Below are 22415 nucleotides of genomic sequence, written 5' to 3'. Positions count from 1 at the left end.
CAGTTTGACTTCTTCTCTCCCAATCTGTATCCCTTAAATTCTTGGTTCTTGCCTGATTGCTATGGCAAGAACTTCCAACACTATGTTAAATAGTAAATGGTGATAGTAGGCAGCCCTGTCTAGTACCTGATCTGAGGAAGAATGCTTCCAATTTCTCACCATTGAGTATGATGTTGGCTGTAGGCTTGTTGTATATGGACTCCACCAGGTTAAGATATTTTCCATCTATTCCCGTTTTAGTAGTGTTTTGGCCATGAATACACCCCATTAAATAATATCGCTAAAAATGTACCAGTCTTTCTGCTTTCAACACACTGGCATAAAGAAGATGGAGTGGGGGGGGGATGGGCAGCAAATTAGCTTTCTTAAATATAGTGGCTTATTTTGCCTTGGGCACTGCTCAGATTGGAGTCCAACTCCCACCACACTGAAGGAAGCTTAGATACACACATTTCAAACCTAACATATTTAGACTTGTTTAAATAAAGAAAATATGATCAGAAAGACCAAAAACTGATCTACTAAACACTGATGAAAATTACTGATGCTTAAGAACATTAATAGATAGCACATGTTTACTCTGGAAATACTGATTTAAGTTATAGAGAAGTTTCCAGAGGGGTTAAACTTGACCTGTATACACAAGCAGCACCCACCAGCTATTCTTATCCTAAGTAAATGCATATTATATATTAGAATTGAAATAGTTATTTCAAATTAATAAAAACAAAATATATTCTTAGTGACTAACTAAAATGTTTCAGTTGTCCTGATTTCAATTTCCTCATCTGTATTTGTGGCCTGTCTTGTCCATTTTATCAATCAATAAGTATTTTTCTCAACTAGTTATGGACATTTCAGAGCTCTGAGTAATAAAATAAAAAATGAGTGTCTATTTTTACCCTTTTAAATTTAATATTATATAATATAGCATAGAATGTATTTTTAAATATTTATTTATTCCCTGTTTTTGCCCTTGTTTTTATTGTTTTAGTTATTATTGTTTTTTATATTTATTTTATTTATTTATTCCCTTTTATTTCCCTTGTTGTTTTATTGTTGTAGTTATTATTGTTGTTGTCGTTGTTGGATAGGACAGAGAGAAATGGAGAGAGGAGGGGAAGACAGAGAGGAGGAGAGAAAGACAGACACCTGCAGACCTGCTTCACCGCCTGTGAAGCGACTCCCCTGCAGGTGGGGAGCCGGGGTTCGAACCGGGATCCTTATGCCGGTCCTTGTGCTTTGCGTCACCTGCGCTTAACCCGCTGCGCTACAGCCCGACTCCCTAGTTATTATTGTTGTTAATTGATGTTGTCGTTGTTTGATAGGACAGAGAGAAATGGAGAGAGGAGGGGAAGACAGAGAGGGGGAGAGAAAGAAAGACATCTGCAGACCTGCTTCACTGCCTTTGAAGCGACTTCCCTGCAAGTGGGGAGCTGGGGGGCTCGAATCAGGATCCTCATGCAGTCTTTGCGCTTTGTGCCACATGCGCTTAACCCGCTGTGCTACCGCCCAACTCCCATAAAATGTATTTTAAAATACAGTACCAGAAGTATTTGAAACTCTTAGAACAGTTGCAAATCTCATGAAGCAGCTCAGCACAGCAATATTATCATTAGAACCCTTCACTCAGTTAATGTTGTGGAGGGGAAGATCATGGTCAGTTTGGTTGCGCTAATGAAGGCATCCCCTCTATTATTATTATACTATTCTCAATAACTGTATGGTCTAAATATAACTAACAGTCTTTATAATTGAAGAAATAGAGGTTGAAAGTAGTGAATGAACTTTCCTAAGATCTCATGACTATCAGTGCAATTCATGCTTTAATTTAGAACCTTGCAACTCAGGCAGTCATCTTCACAGTACACTGTGACCATCTAGTCTTTGTGGTGGTAGCAAATCTATATACTTCCCATTCTCTATCCTTAAGGCATATATAAGCTGCAAAAATGACATAGCTAATATTAAAAGTAATAGAAAATCATATCAATAAAGAGCAGAAGGATTTAGCATTTTAAGCAATGCCATTTTTAGAGTTTCTTGAAGATAATGCATTTATAGTCTCTCTCTATCCACCACCTCTAAAGCACGTACGTACTAGTACTCATGTGGATATCAGCTTCAGTGAATACCAAAGATGGTTTTAAAGAAAAGAAGAAATAATTGTACAGTTAAAGTCACATCTCTTTTGAATATGGCATTATTCCAAAAGGAAAATAGACTACAACTGTAGATATAGCTCAGTGATAGAACACATATCTTGCATGCAGGAAATCCTGGGTTCAAACACCGTCACTGCATATGATACAGTGCTGCTTTGGCTTCACTTGCCCCCACCATAAAGCAATAAAAATAAATGTAAAATTGTTTTTTGTTTGTTTGTTTTATTCTTTTTTCCCCTTTCTCCTTTTTATTGCCACCAAGGTTATCTCTGGGGTTCAGTGCCTGCACTACAAATACTTTCTTCTGGCTTATATTTTTGGTAGGCGTGCCCATGGAATAACAGGGAACAAGCCAGATCTCAGATCAGATCTTTCCCATAGACAGCAAATGATTACAACTATAGACCTTAACAAAATCCACCAATTACAACTGAAGCAGACACTATCATGATTTCACCCTGACTTCCCTAGGCAGACAACTTCACCAGTGTGTTTTAGAACCTCATCTCTCCAAAGCCCTACCCCACTAAGGAAAGATATAAACAGGTTAGGGGTATGGATTGATCTGCCAATGCCCATGTCCAGTAGAAAAGCAATTAGAGAAAACATAACTCCCACCTTTTGCACCTCAAAAAAGAATTTTGATCTATACTCCCAGTGGTGGACAAATTATAGGGAGAAGATGACCAGAGGGCTCTGAATTCTAACTCCATCAGGACTCTGAAAGAAAAAAAGGAAAAATCAAGGGACATTTGGATGTAGTAATAGGTGTATGTGTAACTTGGAAAGGAAGAAAAGATGGAACCTTTAAAAAGTATTAAGTTGAAGAAATGATAGTTAACAACCCATATCTGCAACGTTGGGAGAACTGTGGTAGCTTTCAATGGAGCGATTGGGGATTCAGAACTCTGGTGGTGGGAATGGTGCAGAGTTGTACCCCTGTTATCTTGTAATTTTGTAAATCAATATTAAATCACAAATTAAAATAAATGAAATCAAAACTAACACAAACAAATAATAAAATGCTCACTACTGGAGCTTGCCTTCCTTTCTCTCTTTCCCTATCTCTCTCTCTCTGTGTACATATGTGTGTGTCTTGTTCCTTTTCTCTTTTTCCTTCATAGGGAAGAGACAAATGGAAAGGGGTGCAAGTTAGAAAAAGAGGCAGCTGTAGCCCTGCTTCACAGCTTGTGAATTTACCTAATGTAGGCAGGGACCAGGGATTGAACCCATGTACGTGGACACAGTAGTGTGTGCACTTAATGGTTATGCCACCCCCTTGCATCATAAGTTTATTTAAAAATCTTGTAATGCAGAAAAACTCACAAGATTGTATCTTCTGAGAAAAAATAATAAATAATTTCTGAGCAACCCTAGTTTCCATACTCTAATAGAAAAGAAGTTAGTGGTATAGTCAGTTTAATAACAACCAAAATTCAATACACAATTATAGACTATATAGTAGGAATGATGCACATTACTCTGTATCTTGTAGAGAGTGGGAAAAAAAAGGAGGAAGGAAGGAGAAAAATGTTAGGCTCCATAAGCACAGGAACTTTATATGTAAGTTCATGAAAATAACATATTGGTTATTTTTCTGAAAAATGTAAAATATATGTGTGGACACAGGTTAGGCCTTGGGGATATAGTAGTACATGAAATGAATAGAATGTCTTCCCTTAAGTCAATCACATTTTTCTTAGGAAAGTCGGACACCCCCCACCCACCCATCCCCACCCCCACCCCTGGCCATTGAACCGTGGATCTCCAGTGGTGCAATTGTTAGCATATAGTACTTATACAGGAAAGTCGGATAGCATATTCCTAACCAAATAAATCATGTTTTAATCAATAGGAAGAACTACAAAAAATAAGCATCAGAGAAGTATAAGTCATATAAAAGTATGAGGCAAGTATGGTCTTGTAAGCTCAAACAACAAGTGCAACTAGCTAGCAACAGAAACAAATATGAAGTGTTCAGAATGCCCCAAAACAGGCCTATGTGCTGGAGTTCCACACACAAGATAGGGAAGGCCCTGGTGTAAGGTGAACCCAGAATGAAAACCAAGACATTTCATGGAGAGTCTTGGGGTTCTGGTGAGCAGTTTCGGTTTTAGTTTCATTGTCCTGGGATGTCACAGAGGATTTTCCAATGAAATTCAATATGATAAATATGAATTATAATATATACATAATAAGATGTTATCCATTCAAAGTGTAGGAGTTGTGATTGTAGACAGACAAGATATTTTATCTTCAGAATTCAAGATTCCATGCAGAAGTCTGGGGTCTGGGTAGTGGGGCATCTGGTTGAGTGCATATCTGCAAGGACCCAAGTCCCTGATCCCCACCTGCAGAGGGAAAGCTTTGTCAGTGTTCTCTCTCTCTTGCTCTCTCCCTCTCGATCCCTCTCTCTCTTGCCTCCAGGGATATCACAGGGACTTGATGCCTGCACTATGAATTCACTGTTCTTAGCAGGCATTTTTTTTCCCATTTTATTGGACAGGGCAGAGAGAAACTATGAGGGGAGGAGAGATAGAGAGGGAGAGAGAAAGATAGACACCTGTAGGCCCATTTCTCCACTTGTGAAGTCCCCCGCCTCAGGTGGAGACCTAGGAACTCAGATCTTTGAGTGGGTCCTTGCATTTAATACTATGTGCGATTGACCTGTTGTACCACCATGCAGAACCCTCTCTCTCTTACCCTATCTCCCCCTTCCCTCTCAATTTATTATTGTCTCTATTCAATAAATAAATAGAGATAATTTAAAAATAAATAAATAAACAAGCAAATAAGAGAAGTCTGTCTTTGCCCTGTGTCCTAAACTATGCATGAGACTTCACAGGCTGAGGAAAAGTCATTGCTTAGGCTCTAAGGCAATGGATCCTTGTTGATGTTGACAACTGCCTCACATAGAAGTTTGCTCCCTAAGAAAGGAAAACACTTTTACCCAAAGAAGGAGCTTGGTCTGTGAAATCAAAGATGCCAAGAAGCAGACTGAATTGTTTGACAGTCCAGAGGTTGAGAAGGATGATGAGTGTTGGGCTTTAACCATCAAGCTACACTAATGGCAGCTGTTTACAGTGATGCTCCGGGAGCTGACCCCCTTGTTGTGCTTTGACGTCCTGAGGGACAACATGCTACAGTAAATGTCATGGTCAAGGTGTTGTGTTTCAGGAATCAGCTGAGATTACTAGGAAAGGTCCGATGCATCCTCAGAATAGATGATATTCTTCCTAGTGAATATAAATGGGCTGCCCTCTGCTGCCTTTTGTGTTTGTTTCAGTGATTATGCACCAATGCAGTCTGCATATAGAGAAGTAAGTCAAGTGCTTGAGAAATTGAAGGGAAAGGCCAGTTCTTGTTTTGGGGTTATGCTGATTACATGAATAATTGAAGTCACCATTAGAAAAGCTGTCTCATAAGGTGTGGTGTGTTCCTGAATTAATGCGATTGTACTATATATCTGAGAGTTCTGATGAGAATCATCACAATTATTTGGATATGGGATATTTTACTGTGTGGGTTTCCTACTTGAAAGACTTTCTCAGACAAACAAATTTGCCATGAAATTGTTATTACCAATTTAATTGCCCCAAAGTGGAGATCAGGTAAATTCTTACATAAAGAACCAGACAATAAATATCTTTAGGCATTGTTTTGGGGCCAGGAAGTAAAATAAAAAAGGAAAAAGAAAAAAAAATTCTCCTACAAAAGAAGAAACAGACAAACAAGCAAATACAACAACAACAACACAACCAAAGATTGATCATGACCTCACCAATGTATCCTGAAACCTCCCCAGAGCCCTGCCCCACTAGGGAAAGATGGAAACAGGCTGGCGGGTATGGATTGATCTGTCAATGCCCATGTCCAGGGAGTGGCATTTACAGAAGTCAGAACTCCCACCTTATGCACCCCATAAAGATCTTTGGTCCATACTCCCAGAGAGATAAAGAATAGGAAAACTTCCAATGGAGGAGATGGGATATGGAACTCTGGTGGTAGGAATTGTATGGAATTGTACCCTTGTTATCCTATAGTCTCGTCAATCAGAATTAAATCACACACACAAAATAAGTAAAATGAAGAATGCTATAGAGGCAGTTACATAACAAGAAAAACAACCATTAACCATTTTTTAAAAAAACATATTATTTAATTTATTTATAAAATAAAAAATAGAAAATATTGACAAAACCATAGGATTAGAGGGGTAAAATTCTACATATATCTCACCATCAGAGTTCCATATCCCATCCCCTCCACTGGAAGCTTTCCTATTCTTTATCTCTCTGGGAGTATGGATCACAGATCTTTATGGGGTACAGAAGGTAGTAGGTCTGGCTTCTATAATTGCTTCTCTGCTGAACATGGACACTGGAAGGTCAATCCGTGTTCCCAGCCTGTTTCTATCTTTCCTTAGTGGGGCAGGGTTCTGGAGAGGTGAGTTTCAGAGTACATTGGTGAGGTTGTCTGCCCAGGAAAGTCAAGTTGTCGTAATGGTAGCATCTGCAACTTGGTATCTGAAAAAGCATTAAGATATAAAGAAGAACGAATTGTTTAACAATCTGGAACCTAAAGGCAAGTATATAACAGATGAGATTTGGAGTCTCCATTTTGGAAAACAAAAGTTAGTAAGTCTATTTTAGGTATATCCTAAGAGGCCCATGACTACTAATTTTTGCCTGAGATGGACAGCTAACATGCAGGTAAGCCAAAGAGAGATGGTTTCGGGGTTGGAAATAGGACTAAACCTGGAGAGATGGTTTCAGGGTTGGAAATAGGACTAAAAAGCTGGATCAGGGAAAAGAAAAGCTCCTAAATCCGGGAAAAATACATAAATACCTTTAATGGTAAGCCTCATCAATTTGATCTGGGGTCTGTATTCAGTGCAGGAGCCTGTGTAACCTCTGCATCCCTGTATGTCTGAGTTCACACTCTGTGGTCATAGCTAGGAACAGTCTAGGCTTCATCCATTGAATTCATCATAATTTAGTCCAATGTTTTAGAATACAAATCTACTAAAGAGAAGAATGGAATTCTTTGTTAAGGAATAGAATTTCACTTAATTTAGGTGAAACTTACTATGCCTGCTCGTCAAATTAAATAAATGCTCAACTATAAACAAATGCTCAACTATAAATAAATATTCTTAGCTCATGGATTTTTCTCATGGTTATAACTCATGGTTCATAAGTACTGGAAAAGTGATGCAGTTATCACTTTCTCCCTCATAACTCTCTCTCCTTCTTCTTCTCTACCTCTCATACTCTAGCAACAAGCTTTTAAACAACTACACTCTAAGTGGTAACATGATATTTTCTTTCAAATCACTATTAATAATATTAAGAAATTTTCAGTGTTGAAGGGTGGTCGGTGGTGCACCTGGTTAAATGCACATAGTTCAAAATGCAAGGATCTGGTTAGATCCCCTGCTCCCCATCTGCAGAGAGGTTGCTTCACGAGTGAAGAATCAGGTCTGCAGGTGTCTATGTTTCTCTCTCCCTCTCTAACTCCCCCTCCTCTCTCAATTTCTCTCTATCCTAGGCAATAAAATGGAAAAAATGGCGCTAGGAGCCATGTATTTGTGGTGCCAGCACTGCGCCCCAGTAATAACCCTGGAGAGAAGAAAAAAAAGGAAAAAGAAAATAGAAGAAATTTTCAGGCTCCCATAATACAGAATTCTTATCCTGAATTTGAAAACAGCAGAGCATACACTGTAGGATTACATGCAGTGCTTGACTTCTCTCCATTCTAGTTACAAAATATCCCTAGGTTTCAGTGTTCTTTTCTGAATTATAATACTAGTATACTCTCACCACCATTTGAAGAGAGAAAAAAACAGCTAACTGGTACAGTGACTAACACCTAGGATACATATAGAATGTGTATTAAAGTGGACTGGTATTTTTGTTGATGACTTCAGACATTCGCTGGAGGTATGTGAAAACATAGATTAGTATTCTCCATGACTATTACTCCTCATTGTGAGAAACTGACATAGGTATCTAGAAATGGACACCAAATCATTGGTAATGATACAGCTATCTAATTTGTTTCATTTCTATCCTCACCATTTAGCCATCAGATACTAAGTGTATGTATTAGAAATCATTCTAAATTCTAAAAATAAAAAAAGTATGTCTGGTAGAATATTCCAGGTCATTTGAAGGTGTTGAGAATAAAACGATGAGGAAAATAGACTCTGCAGACTACCTATATTATATTTACATTTTGCTAAGAAACAAATTGCCATGATGGGGCCAGGTCATGGTGCATCTGGTTGAGTGCACACTACAGTGTGCAAGGACCCGGGTTTGAGCCTCCATCTGTGGTGGGAAAGCTTTGTGAGTGGTGCAACAGTTTTGCAGGTGTCTCTCTGTCTCCCCTTTCCTCTCAATTGCTGACTGTCTCCATCCAATAAATGAATAAATAAAAGATAAAAATAAATAAATAAAATGTGCCACACATTTAAAGACTTTGTTAAACATACATTTTTATTGACAGGCTCTACTAGGTGTCAGTCCTAGCAGGACATAGTTGGCCTGAGTCTCTGCTTGGAGTCTAAGAATACTGAAATCTAGGTATCTACTAGGCTGTTTCATCATTTGAAGGTTGGATTCCTCTTTCAAGTTAGTTCAAATTATCAGTATTCAGTTTTCTATAGTGAGACTGAGGTCTTTTTTTTATGTCTGCTACCTTCTAGGGTTGACTCAGCTATGCCAGAATCTGCCCCCCAATCCTAATACTATTGAATTTAGGGTTTTCTTTTTCCTTTAAGTAAGAAGTGTATGTTTGGAGCAAAGAAACACAGTAATATAGGTATCTTCGAATAGGATGACAGGGAAACTTTTCTGAGGATAGGAAAAGAAGCAAAAATCTGGCAACATGCATAAGGACCTATGTTCAAGCCCCTGGTCTCCACCTGCAGAGGGGGAAGCAGTAGAGCAAAGCTACCACTGTCTCTGTCTCTCGTTCTTTATCAAAATGAAAGAAGAGAAAAATCCACTGGAAACACTGGAGCCACACAATTGCCATGCCCCAGAGATAAACCTGGTAAAACAAACAACAAACAACAAAAAAAGAAGCAAACATTCAGTAGGTACAGAGGCTGGAAGACTGTTCATTGCAAAGACAAGGCACAGTTTGCCACACATGAGTACTTAGGGTCGAGTCCTAGCACCACCTAAGAGCATTGTGAGTGCCACTAGGAAAACTCGTTAGATGACAGAGCATTGCTTAGGTGGCATTACTCCTTCTCTATCTCCCCTTACTTTCCCTCTCTTTAAATGAGAAAGAGAGAGAGAAAGTGAAATTTAGTGACTTTGTAGAAAATAGAGGGCCAGTTTGTACAAGATGGGGAGGGAACTATTTTAATCTGAAAAGTGGATGTAAAAGGTTTTGGTGAAGACTGAGAGCACAGGGTATTGAATTATTTTTTAATTTTTTATATTTATTTTCCTTTTTATTGCCCTTGTTTTTCATTGTTGTTGTTATTGCTATTATTATTGATATCATCGTTGTTAGATAGGACAGAGAGAAATGGAGAGAGAAGGGGAAGACAGAGAGGCGGAGAGAAAGACAGACACCTGCAGACCAGCTTCACCGCCTGTGAAGCGACTCCTCTGCAGGGAGGAGCTGGGAGCTTGAATCGGTATCCTTACACTGGTCCTTGGACTTTGCGCCATTTGTGCTTAACCTGCTGCGCTACCGCTGGACTCCCAGGGTATTGAATTCTAATTCACTGAGCTATAGAGCATGTATGGTGACCGATGAGACTACAGACTAATCAGAGCCAAGTTCAAAATGACTGTGAATATCATGTCCATAGAACAAACTCTGTGCTGAGTGTAATGATGAGCCAGTGACTGTTGTAGGGTAGAGTGGAAGCTCATCTTTGCAATCTTCCTTTCACTGCAAGTAAAGCACAAGAGTCTCATTAAGGGGAAGAGACACAGTCCAGATGGCAGGTTATAGTAACTGGGACTAGGATTATAGCAGTTGGGATGAAAACAAGTGAAATGAAATGAAACCAAGAATCTCTTGTTTCCACAATATGGATATTGAGTTGCCTTTGCTGTTGCTGTAACAGGTCTGATGGTTTATAAGAGAATCAAAACTCACTCTCCCACTGAAACCTCTAAGAAATAGATAATGCCACCAGAATGTCCAGACTATGAAACAAAAGGTTCAGTCAAGTTTTTTTTTTCCTTTTTTATCATTTCCTATGGAGGAGAAAAAAAAAAATCTATGATTTTCTATTTGTTCACAATGTTTTTTTTTTTTTTTTCTCTCTTCCAGGACAAGGTTCTGTTGAGAGTGGGCACTCACAGCCATTTATTGATCCTTCTAGGGACTGAGAAATGACACAATGTTCTGGCATTTTCAACCTTATTGTGTCCCTCTCACACCTTGATGAAAAACAGTTAGGCATTTCTCTTTTTTCAGTCTATGCAGTCCCAAATTAAGATCATACTCTCTCTAAAATTCAAGGATCATAAGCTGAGACAGAAAAGCATGTGGTTACCTGACAAGCCAGAGTAGGATAAATGTTGAACCTTTACACAGGGAACACTGGAAACCAACTGAGAGCTCTCACTGAAGGTGAATTTAAAATGACTCAAAAAAAAAAAAATAATAAAATGAATCCTGACCAGTCATCTGTAAACAGTTTGGCTGTAGTAATTCATCTATTGTTTGTCAATAATTCTTTAAATTATAAGGTACATTATGATTGTTTATGTTAGCAAAGGAGCTAAGAAAGCTTACAATTAGTTGATGACAAATTGTATCACAGATTTTATTTCACTGGGAAAGCTGTGGAGTGAATAGATACCATCTTTTTTTAATTTAATAAGAGGTATAATACAGACAACTTTCATTTCCCTCAGGTAGGATTTAGAGTTATTCTCTATAGCCCTGAATAGGAGAATTGTTACAACCTTGAGCTTCTAGTGCTGCTGTTTTGGTCAATGACAGAGGCATAGCCTTAAATAAGCATATCTGTAAGTATCTGTAGTAAGAAGTGATTTGACAGGAAGGAAGGCTTTGACCATGTGATAAATGAGTCAATGGAAAGAAATCTCTCAATTGAGAGAGCTGCAGTTCTATCAATTATGTTGTTCTACAAATTGGGAGAACTGGGGAAAGAACAAAAGGACATTTTTTGTTTTTGTTTCTCTTTTCTGCTTTGTGACAAGTGGGTTTCTAGAAAAACCTCACCTCTGTTCCAAAACTGTTCACAGTAAAGTGTGTTTATGTAGATAGGAGAGATACAAAACTATTTGCATATTCCTGTTTTTTATGTAAAGCTCGTTATGATGGGAAGATACATCCGAAGTATGCTGACTAAAAGAAATCAGGACACACAATTGTCATTTAAATAAAAAATGACTCCACTATCCCTGAAGTGAAAATGCTTAGCCAGTGACCTTTCAGTGAATTTGGGTAAAGTGGTGGCACAGAGGCCTCTTGTTCTCACTCTTTGTAAATAGGCAAATTTATCAGTCCCAAGTTTCATAGTCTTGTAGATGTCTCAAATGATTCATTATGGGACCTTTTTTTTAACACCAAAAGCCCTCTAAGTAAACTCTCCATGAGTTGTTTTTTCTTTTTCTATTGAGAATGCTGAATTGCTACAAAACTTCCAAGAAAGAGCTCAGTCCCTGATACACATCTTTCCCTGGTTCCATACTCATTATTGCAGATTGTAGAAGGAAGAAGCTTTGCAATGATATCTAAGAAATTCTGTCCCTACATGTTTGTGATTGTTTGATTGAATGTTTTGCTACATAGGGTTATTTTTTTCAGATGAGAAGAGACAGAGCCGGGAAGACTGAGAGAGAGGGAAAGGCACCACAGCACAGAAGACCCCCTTGCCTCAGTGTGGTGGGGGTCAGGCTTGAACCAGACTTGCACACATGGCAAAAGATGCACCTTTTCAGATGAGCTATCTTGATAACACTGTGTGATTTTTATAAATGTTAAAGTACCTCACCTGCCCTATCAATATATCCTTGTTTGTTTGGTAAAACTGCTGTGAAGAATATTGAATCGATGGTAACATCATATGAAGAAGGAAACAGATCATCCCAAATACTTTTATAATATTTATTTATTTATTGCATAGAGACAGAAATGGAGAGGGAAAGGGGTGATATACAGGAAGACAGAGACACCTACAGCACTGCTTCACCACTTGCATAGCTTTCCCCCTGCAAGTGGGAACCTAGGGCTTGAATCTAGGTCCTTATACATTGTAGCATGTGCACTCAACCAGGTGTGCCATCACCCAGCCCCTCCACATATTCCTATTTGTACTCAACTAACCACATAATTGTTAGCTATTGTATCATATGTGGCACTTCCATCCATCCACATTTTCATATCCCTTCATTAAAGAAGAGATAAAGAGCTGAGGTTTCAGATCAATTCAAAATCATGCTGTTGGTAGAGAAAATCATGGTGGCATACAGAAGTTACTTTTCATTTTTCTCCCATGATGTGTTTTCCAGTTCTAGTCAATAGCTGGCATTGATTCTACAGTTCAGCAATGAGAAGTCCACATCTTTGTGATTCTTTGACTTTTCCTGATCTCAGAACGTAACTGCTCATATTACTTTTCTAAACTCACCATAATAAGTTATTAAAAGAATCAGCAGAGTCAGTTTATTCTAAGCCACTCTCCTTGATTTTGTAGGTAACCTTCCACTGCCTTCACATGGGCTTTCATGTGTATGTATATCTGTGTCCTAAATTTCTCTGAAGTTTATTTTATTTTAGAGAGAGAAGGGGATAAGAACACTGTTTAAGTGTTGTTGTGGCCGCGTAGGAGAGAGAGAGGGGCTCCGGAGCGAAGAGGAAACACAAATCTTTATTTGCGCTGGCACCTCATAGTTGGGTGCTAGAGAGGCAGGTTGGGCCATGTGGAGGTAGCGAAAATGGCCACCTCAGGCAGTAACCTTTCCTGCGTCTGAACACTGGAGTGAAACGCTGGCAAGAGAGCTACTTTTATAGGAGTAGCTTTCGAGACAATGGGAAGGGGTAGGAGTAACCATAGCACTCTAGGATAGGATAATAACTCTCGTGAGAATGGGAGGGGGGAGGAGTAACCAAAGCACTCCAAATATTGCGGGGATATAGACAATGCCCTGAAGGCAACATGGCTGAACAGGCACTCCAAGAATGTCCCAACTCTCGCGGGAACTAGCAATAGCCTGAGGGGACAACATGGCAGATGTGACTGCATCGGCACAATTTCCCAGCATTTAAGTCTGGTTTATGGTGATGTAGTGGACTGAACCTGGGACCTGGAGTCTCAGGGCCATTATATTATACTCTGTCATCCTAAATCTTCTTATAAAGACACAGACTATATTGTATTAGGGCCTATCCTATTGGTCTTACTTTATTTTCATCACAACATTATAGATTCAGTCTCAAAATACAGTCATATTTGCAGGTTTTGTAAGTTATAATCACAACCTATCAATTTTTGGGGGATAGAGATTCATACCATAATACTGATGCTGCAGCTTCAGTTAACATGACCTATTTCAAGGATGGGAGGAATGACTGTGCCAGTTGAGTTGCCTCTCTTAGAAACTCCACTTGCCATGGGGGGCTGAGCAGTGGTACACCCAGTTGAGCACACATGTTCCCATGCTCAAGGTCTGGACCTGGGTTTAAGCTCCTGCTCTCCACCTGCAGAGGAGACACATCATGAGCAGTGAAGCAGATCCGCAAGTGTCTCTCACTCCCCTCTCAATTTATCTTTGTCCTATCAGAGTAGAAAGAAATAGGAAAAATGGCCACTGGGAGCGGTAGATTCTTAGTGTCAACACAAAGCCTTAGTGACATTTTGGCATAATATTGGTGGCAATAAAAAATAATTTAAAAAAATTTTTGCTAAGTTCACACTCAGATAAAACTGGAACACATAACCATCTCTATGGAAAAGGGAGGCTAGGAATAAATACATTTTTTCATGTGCAATTTAACTTAACCACAACCCATTACAACATGTATTTAATTTTTTTTATGGAATCCAGTCTTATTAGCAATTGTATCATGGGCAGGTGCATATTGTATATGCATATAGGATAGTTTGCATCAGAAGAGAAGAGATGAAACAGGAAAGTTTGACAAACTTATTTAATTTCAGTCTTGTCCAGAGTTAGGGGTGTAGGAGTAGGCACAAGTATAAAGGGTCAGTGGTCTTTTTGCTATGTCCTTCCCATCTCTACTCTTTCATCTGTCTTCATACCTTACTAAGTTCTTCCTATCAGCAGATTTTCCACATACCTTGTGATCTGATGGAAGACTTCTCTCAGAAAAGCATCGTCTATCAGTGTAAACTCCCTGTAGTATTGACTCTGAATAAATCTGAGTCATTGCAATGCCTTTCTGAGAGAGATTTCCATTTTAAACTTCACTTCATAATGTAAGGCTTTGCTTATAGTTCAGGCAATTCCAGGCACACAAATTAGGAAGCTTTATGATCAGAACAGCTATTCTAGTGACAGAGAAATCATACTGAATCTGTAACTGACTTAAAAAAAATGGCTACACACTGTTCTTATACAGAAAGCTGCCACTGAAGAATATTGGCTTGAATTCTGCCCTAGAATATTATATCTAATTCAGGTCAACATATCTGATTTTTACCGTTGTACCACCACAAATTTGGCAACTTGAAATTAACTATTATTCCAACAGATTAAAAGTCCATTGTGTAATTGTTTCAATTCTCTGCTTAGGAACCCACAAGGTTAAAAATCAAGAGTTTTAAGTGTTGATTCAGGCTGTTTTCTTACTGGAAGACCTGGGGAAAAGCTACATTCAAGCTCATTGATTGTGATCAGAATCACCTACTTATGCCTGTTGGACTAAAGTCCTTTGTGAGCTCTCTCTCTCTCCTTTCTTTTTAAATTTTTTAATCATTATCTTCATTTATTGGATAGAAACTGTCAGAAATTAAGAGCAAAGTGGGAGACAGAGGGAAAGAGAAATAGAGAGATACCTGCAGTATTCAGAAAGCTTCCAGCTTGGCATCAAGGACTCAAATCTTGGTCCTTGCATGTAGCAATGTATGTGTTGAACCAGGTGTATCACCACCCCACCCCTAAGAATGTGTTATCTTGTAAACTGGAGTAAGCACTCAATGAGTGTTAAATGAATTTTAATTGAATTGTGACCTAATCAACATGCTTTTTGGAAAGCGAAAGTTCCCACTGCTTTATTTTATTCATTTAAAATAAATCTCAATATTTATAGTCATCTTGATATCTATCTATTTTATGCAAATATACTGCTAAAAAAGAGAGCACGTCAAATGCAGGCATATGTTGGTCTCTCAGAGATGGGCATGAATCATTTCATATTATATAATCAGTTCCATAGGCAAGGGTCCTGCCCTAATATGGAAATGCATTGCTGTGACATATGACAAAGGGTAAAGCTGTATAATCCTAGCAAGAAGAGGGCAACATCCTTGGAAACAATTATGCAATCTATCACAGACTATTTTCAGTGTATTGCTAAACATCTTCACTGGTCCTGCATTCGCAGACTCCAGGCTTTGATATTAAAATGAGAACATTTAGGTGCAGAAGGATTGCTGATTGAGGCTTTCCTAATGCAACTCTCTGATCTATTCTCCTCTGTGATCTCTATCATTTCTGTGAAAAAAAAAATCAGTAATAACATTTGATGACCCTTTTGGCCAATTTGACTGGTCTTTCTACACTTAAGCAGTCCTCTACCCTAAGGTTTTGATTGAAGAAAACTTTTGTTCTCGGAAGTCAGGCGGTAGCACAGCGGGTTAAGTGAAGGTTGCACAAAGCACAAGGACCAGCATAAGGATCCCGGTTTGAGCCCCTGGCTCCCCACCTGTCACTTCACAAACAGTAAAGCAGGTCTGCAGGTGTCTATCTTTCTCTCCCCGTCTCTGTCTTCCCCTCCTCTCCATTTCTTTCTGTCCAATTCAACAACAATGACATCAATAACAACAACAATAATAACTATAACAATAAAAAACAAGGTCAACAAAAGGAAATAAATAAATACTAAAAAAAGAAAAAAACTTTTGTTCTCACAGATAATGAATCCAGATGTTATTATGTAATCCGTGAATTGTCCATGCTATATACTTTCCAAAATTTAAATCTACTTCATAGTTATCCTTATTGAAATAATCATTTTATCTCAAAGACTGTAATTATTCCTTTTAAAAATATTTATTTATTCCCTTTTGTTGCCCTTGTTGTTTTATTGTGATAGTTATTATTGTTGTTATTGATGTCGTTGTTGTGGATAGGACAGAGAGAAATGGAGAGAGGAGGGGAAGACAGAGAGGAGAGACTTGCTTCACAGCTTGTGAAGCGACTCCCCTGCAGGTGGGAAGCCGGGAGCTTGAACTGGGATCCTTATGCCGGTCCCTGTGCTTTGTGCAACTTGCACTTAACCAACTGCACTACTGCCCGACTCCCGTAATTATTGCTTTTAATGTAAATGCATATATAACTCAATCTTCCATTCCTTAAAGAAGTATCCTTTCCTGCATTCAGACATTAGTCTTCAATTATAGTAATGTACAGTGAAAAATAATGTTCTCTAACTTTGAATGCATGTTCATTTCTCAGACGTAGAGAAACAGTTGTTGTGAAAGTGTTTTTAGTCAATAGTCTCCTAACATGTTGGATGCTTTGCGTCTTTCAGAGTATAATGTATGGGAAATTACTTGGCTATTAGTCTCCAGTGGGAGTCAAATGAATAATGAGAATTGGTAATTCATCTTATTTTCAAGGATTTTCAACACTATCTGTGTCCTTGGGGCCACTTTCACAAATGTGACACTTTATTGTTTCCTGATCCAAAGTGACAGAAAGCTTTGTTTTTAAGTCTAGGCTTTAAAGGAGGATTGAAGCTTGTCTGAGCTATGCAGTCATTAAGACGGGCTCTCAGAAACATAACCATTTGTTAGTGTTCCTTTTCAAATGTGACAGCTAAAACAATGGCTGTGTTTTCCCATCCAAGTGAAGTTTCCAAAGCACCCTGGACAGCAACAATTGTATGAGCAAATAAAAAGCTGAATGCAGGTCGCACATCTTACCTTTACTCTAGGTATTTGGCCTTGATGAACTGTCTTCTGTTATAAAAAGAAAAGCAAAAATTCTCACCAACCTCTTGTTTCTCTTATAGACACCAACAGGCTTTTGTTTTTAATCTTTATTTATTTGTTGGATAGTGACGGAAATCAAGAGAGAAGGGGATAATAGAGGAAGAGCGAGAGAGAGAAAGAAAGAGAGACAGAGACACATAGACACCTGCAACACTGCAAAGTTTTCTCCCTGCAGGTGGAGACCAGGAGCTCAAACCTGGGTTTTTACACAATATAACAAGTGTGTTGAAACAGGTGCACCACAACCCAGTCTGACATCAACGGGTTTTCTGTTGTTGTTAACTGATGACCCTCTTAAATCCTTACTGTGGATAAGATGTCAGACCAAAAGCTAAAACAGGTAGTTTTCCAAGTGCTGATACGATATTTTGATGCTTGTCACAGTTAACGCCATACTAAATGAAAATTATCTCCTAAGTCAGAAAGAGAAAGATAAGTATGGGATGATCCCATTCATAAACAGATGTTGAGAAAGAAGAATAGAAAGGGAAATGCAAAGCAGAATCTGACTGAGTTTGAAGTATTGCACCAAAGTAAAAAAATAAAAATAAAAATAAAAATACCTCCAACACTGGGTCTCTGTGTGGAGGGTGAGGTTTTCAACTTGAGTATAGGGGTTAGGGGTAGGGACACAGACCTCTGGTGGCAGGAATGGTGTTAATATACACTTCTTGGGGCCATGTGGTGGTAAAAGTAGTTAAGAGCACACATGACAGTGCACATGGACCCAGGTTAAAGCCCCCACTACCGACTTGTGGTGGGAAAGCTTCACATGTAGCAAACCAGGGTTGTAGGTGTCTCTCTGTCTCTCTCCCTCCCTATTTCCCCCTCCTCCCTAATTATATCTCTGTCTCTATCCAATAATAAATAAATATATATACACTCCTTAAAAAATTTAGAAAAAAAAATTTTCTCCTGTATTCAACATTTTACTGTCTCTTTGTTTTTGTTTCTCTAATTATTTAATGTGAAATTTTCTTATTCTTTAAAAATATTTATTAATTTATTAATGAAAGAGATCCAAAGATCCTTCTGTCACTTGTACTGCCTCCTGAGCTACTAGATATCTCTCATTCTTTTTGTTTTTAAAGAAAACATTCCAAATATTTTACTATGGAAAACAGTAAAAATGAGAAACACACATATCTTTGTCACTCACGAAATATGTAAGAGACAGAAATCATGATTAAAAAAAAGATCCACATTCAGGAAGTTGTGTGTTGTTAGCACAGTGATCTCTGGAGCTTGTCATCATTACACCACTGTTCGAGGTGACTTTTCAGGGGGTACGAGGGGAGTAGGAAATTAATTGTTTAAAGTAAAATTGTTGACAGATAGGTACAATATCACAGATTCCTTCACCCCCTCCATGTCTACCTCCCACAGAGTTAATTGCTTTGGTGCAATATACTTGTTGGTATGCTTCTAAATTCTGCTTCTAAGACACCATCTGTTGCATTGTGTGACATTGTAGTCTATTTACATAATCATTGTTTTCTTTTTTCTTTATTTATTTTTTATTTAAGAAAGGATAAATTAACAAAACCTTAGGGTAGGAGGGTACAACTCCACACAATTCCAACCACCCGATCTCCATATCCCATCTCCTCCCCGACAGCTTTCCCATTCTCTATCCCTCTGGAAGCATGGACCCAGGGCCACTGAGGGTTGCAGAAGGTAGAAGGTCTGGCTTCTGTAATTGCTTCCCCACTGAACATGGACGTTGACTGGTCAGTCCATACTCCCAGTCTGCCTCTCTCTTTCCCTAGTAGGGTGGGTCTCTGGGGAACCGGAGCTTCAGGACACATTAGTGGGGTCATCAGTCCAGGGAAGCCTGGCTGACATCCTGATGGCATCTGGAACCCGGTGGCTGAAAAGAAAGTTAACATACGAAGCCAAACAAATTGTTGAGCAGTCATGGATCCAAAGCTTGGAATTTGGAGAGGAAGTGTTAGGGGGGTACTCACTGCAAACTCTAGTGTACTTCTGCTTTCAGGTATATATTTTGCAGTAGTTTATGGATACGTGTGAACATATGTTCTGTCTCACAGAACCTGGTCTATATCTAGGTTTTGGGACTTTGTTACAAAGTGAACCACCTGGTATGGAAGTAGAGTATACTATGAAAGGAAAGGTCTCACCTGAGTAATGAAGCTGAAGGGTTGTATTTCCACACATGAAGTCTCTGGACAAAATCTGAGCTGAAGCATATTGAGGTGGCAATCATTGCATTGATTAGGTTGTGATTGGCAGATGAATTATTATTTGATAGGGATTGGGAGAGGCATATGGGAAAGTGGGCCTTATTCTAAGGTTCCAGGACTGGGGGAAATATAGTGGAGATGTGAGGTTCTATAGTGGAGATGTGAGGTTCCTGCTGTCTTAGGGTTCCAAAAGACAATCAATAGTTAATGTTATCATCACATTATTTGGTAATTGGGTTAACTTTGAAAAGTCCTTTTGTTAGGATTTGCTTTATACTACCCAGTATTGGTTGTTTCTGATCTTCTTGGTCTAGGCTTTTGAGAGAGTCCACAAATCAATACACATTGTATATATTAAGAAGACTCAGTCTGTGTTTTAAAAACTTTGAAACATACAATTAAATTTCCCCCTCTCATATTAATTAACTAGTGATTTTATGACTATATTTTACTGGGAGTGTACATAAACACCATTCCTACCACAAAAACACTGTGTTCCATCCCACCCAAACACTCCCACCCCCCACTGGCCCAGGAAGCTGTATGTCTACCCCTCACCACAGGGTTTTCACTTTGGTGCCCTACTTTCAATTGAGTCAGATCCTGCTTTTAGTTTCCCTTTCAGATCTTCTTTCTCAACTTCTATTTATGAGTGGGATCATCCCATACTCATCTTTATCTTCCTGACTTAGCTGACTTAACAAAATTCCTTCTAGCTCTGTCCAAAATGGGTCAGAGAAGGTGGGTTCATTGTTCTTAATAGCTGTATAGTAATTCCATTGTGTATATATACCACAGCTTTCTCAGCCACTCATTTGTTGTTGGGCACCTAGGTTGCTTCCAGGTTTTAGCTGTTATGAATTGTGCTGCTATGAACATAGGAGTGTACATCTTTTTGGTTGGGTGTTATGGAGTCCTTGGGGTATAACCCCAGGAGAGGAATTACTGGATCATATGGAAGGTCCATGTCTACCCTTGTGACAGTTTTCCAGACTGCTCTCCACAGAAGCTGTACCAATTTACAATTCCACCAGCAATGCAAAAGGGTTCCTCTGTCCCCACAGACTCTCCAGCATTTGTTGCTGCTGTCCTTTTTGATCTATGCCATTCTTACAGGAGTGAGGTGGTATCTCAATGTTGTCTTAATTTGCATTTCTCTGACAGTCAGTGACCTAGAGCAGTTTTTCATGTGTTTGTTAGCCTTTTGGATCTCCTCAGAGGTGAATATTTTGTTCATATCCTCTACCCATTTTGGAATGGGGTCATTTGCTTTTTTGGTGCTAAATTTGCTCAGCTCTTTATATATTTTGGTGATTAGTTTCTTGTCTGATATATGGAATGTGAAGATCTTCTCCCATTCTGTGAGGGGTCTCTCTGTGTAATAGTTTCTTTGGATGTGCAGAAGCTTTTCAATTTGTTGTAGTCCCATTGGTTTGTTTCTGCTTTAATCTTTCTTGCAATTGGGTTTCTTTCATCAAAGATGTCCTTGAGGTATAGGTGGGAAAGTGTTTTACCAATGTTTTCCTCTAAGTATTTGAATTAAGTTAAGTGAGGTAAGTCAGAAAGATAAAGATGAGTATGGGATGATCCCACTCATTAACAGTATGTATGTCTCGAAGTTTTTTAAAACACAGACTGAATTTTTTTAATATATAGGCTGTATATTTGATATGCGGACTCTCTCAAAAGCCTAGACCAAGTAGATCAGAAGCAACCAATGGCACAGCTATATACAAGATACTGGGTACTGTACAGCAAACCCTAACAAAAGGACTTTTCAAAGTTAACCCAATTACCAAATAATGTGATGATAACATTAACTATCGATTGTCTTTTTGAATCCTAAGACAGCAGGAATCTCACATCTCCACTATAGAGCCTCTACTTCCCCCAGTCCTGGAACCCTTGGATAGGGCCGACTTTCCCATATGTCTCTCCCAATCCCTATCAAATAATATTGCATCTGCCAATCACAACCTAATCAATGCAACAATTGCCACCTCAACATGTTTCACTTCAGACTTTGTCCAGAGACTTCACGTGTGGAATGACAACACTTCAGCTTCATTACTCGGGTGAGACCTTTCCTTTCATAGTATACTCTAATTCCATACCAGGTGGTTCACTTTGTAACAAAGTCCCAAAACCTAGATATACACCAGTTTCTGTGAGAGAGAGCATATGTTCACACGTATCCATAAACTACTGCAAAATATATACCTGAATGCAGAAGTACACTAGAGTTTTCAGTGAGTAACCCCTAACACTTCCTCTCCACTATTCCAAGCTTCGGGTGCATGATTGCTCAACAATTTGTTTGGCTTTGTATGTTAACTTTCTTTTCAGTCACCAGGTTCCAGATGTCATCAGGATGTCATCCAGGCTTCCCTGGACTGGAGACCCCACCAATGTGTCCTGAAGCTCCAGTTCCCCAGAGACCCACCCTACTAGGGAAAGAGAGAGGCAGACTGGGAGTATGGAATGACCAGTCAATGCCCATGTTCAGCGGGGAAGCAATTACAGAAGCCAGACCTTCAACCTTCTGCAACCCAGGACCTAGCTTTGGAACTTTATTGCATTTATTATTTCTTTAAACTGCTCTCTATATAGTTTTGTTATAATCTGATCCTGTCACTCATCTTAGTTTTTAGCTTGGTGACTCCTTTTAGCTTAACGTTACACAGTACAAGTCCTGTAGTTGAATACATATATATTGATACCATATAACCCTGATTCATAGCCATCATAGTTATCCAAACATGCATAGGGGAGATTGCCAATAATAATGAAATGGGATTTGCTATCCTTCTTTCTTTCTCTCCTCCTCATCCTCCTCTTTGTTCTCCCCCTCTCCCTCTCTCT

This window comes from Erinaceus europaeus, chromosome 3, assembly GCF_950295315.1.
Source record: "Erinaceus europaeus chromosome 3, mEriEur2.1, whole genome shotgun sequence".
NCBI lineage: Eukaryota > Metazoa > Chordata > Mammalia > Eulipotyphla > Erinaceidae > Erinaceus > Erinaceus europaeus.
This window is presented reverse-complemented; position numbering follows the sequence as displayed.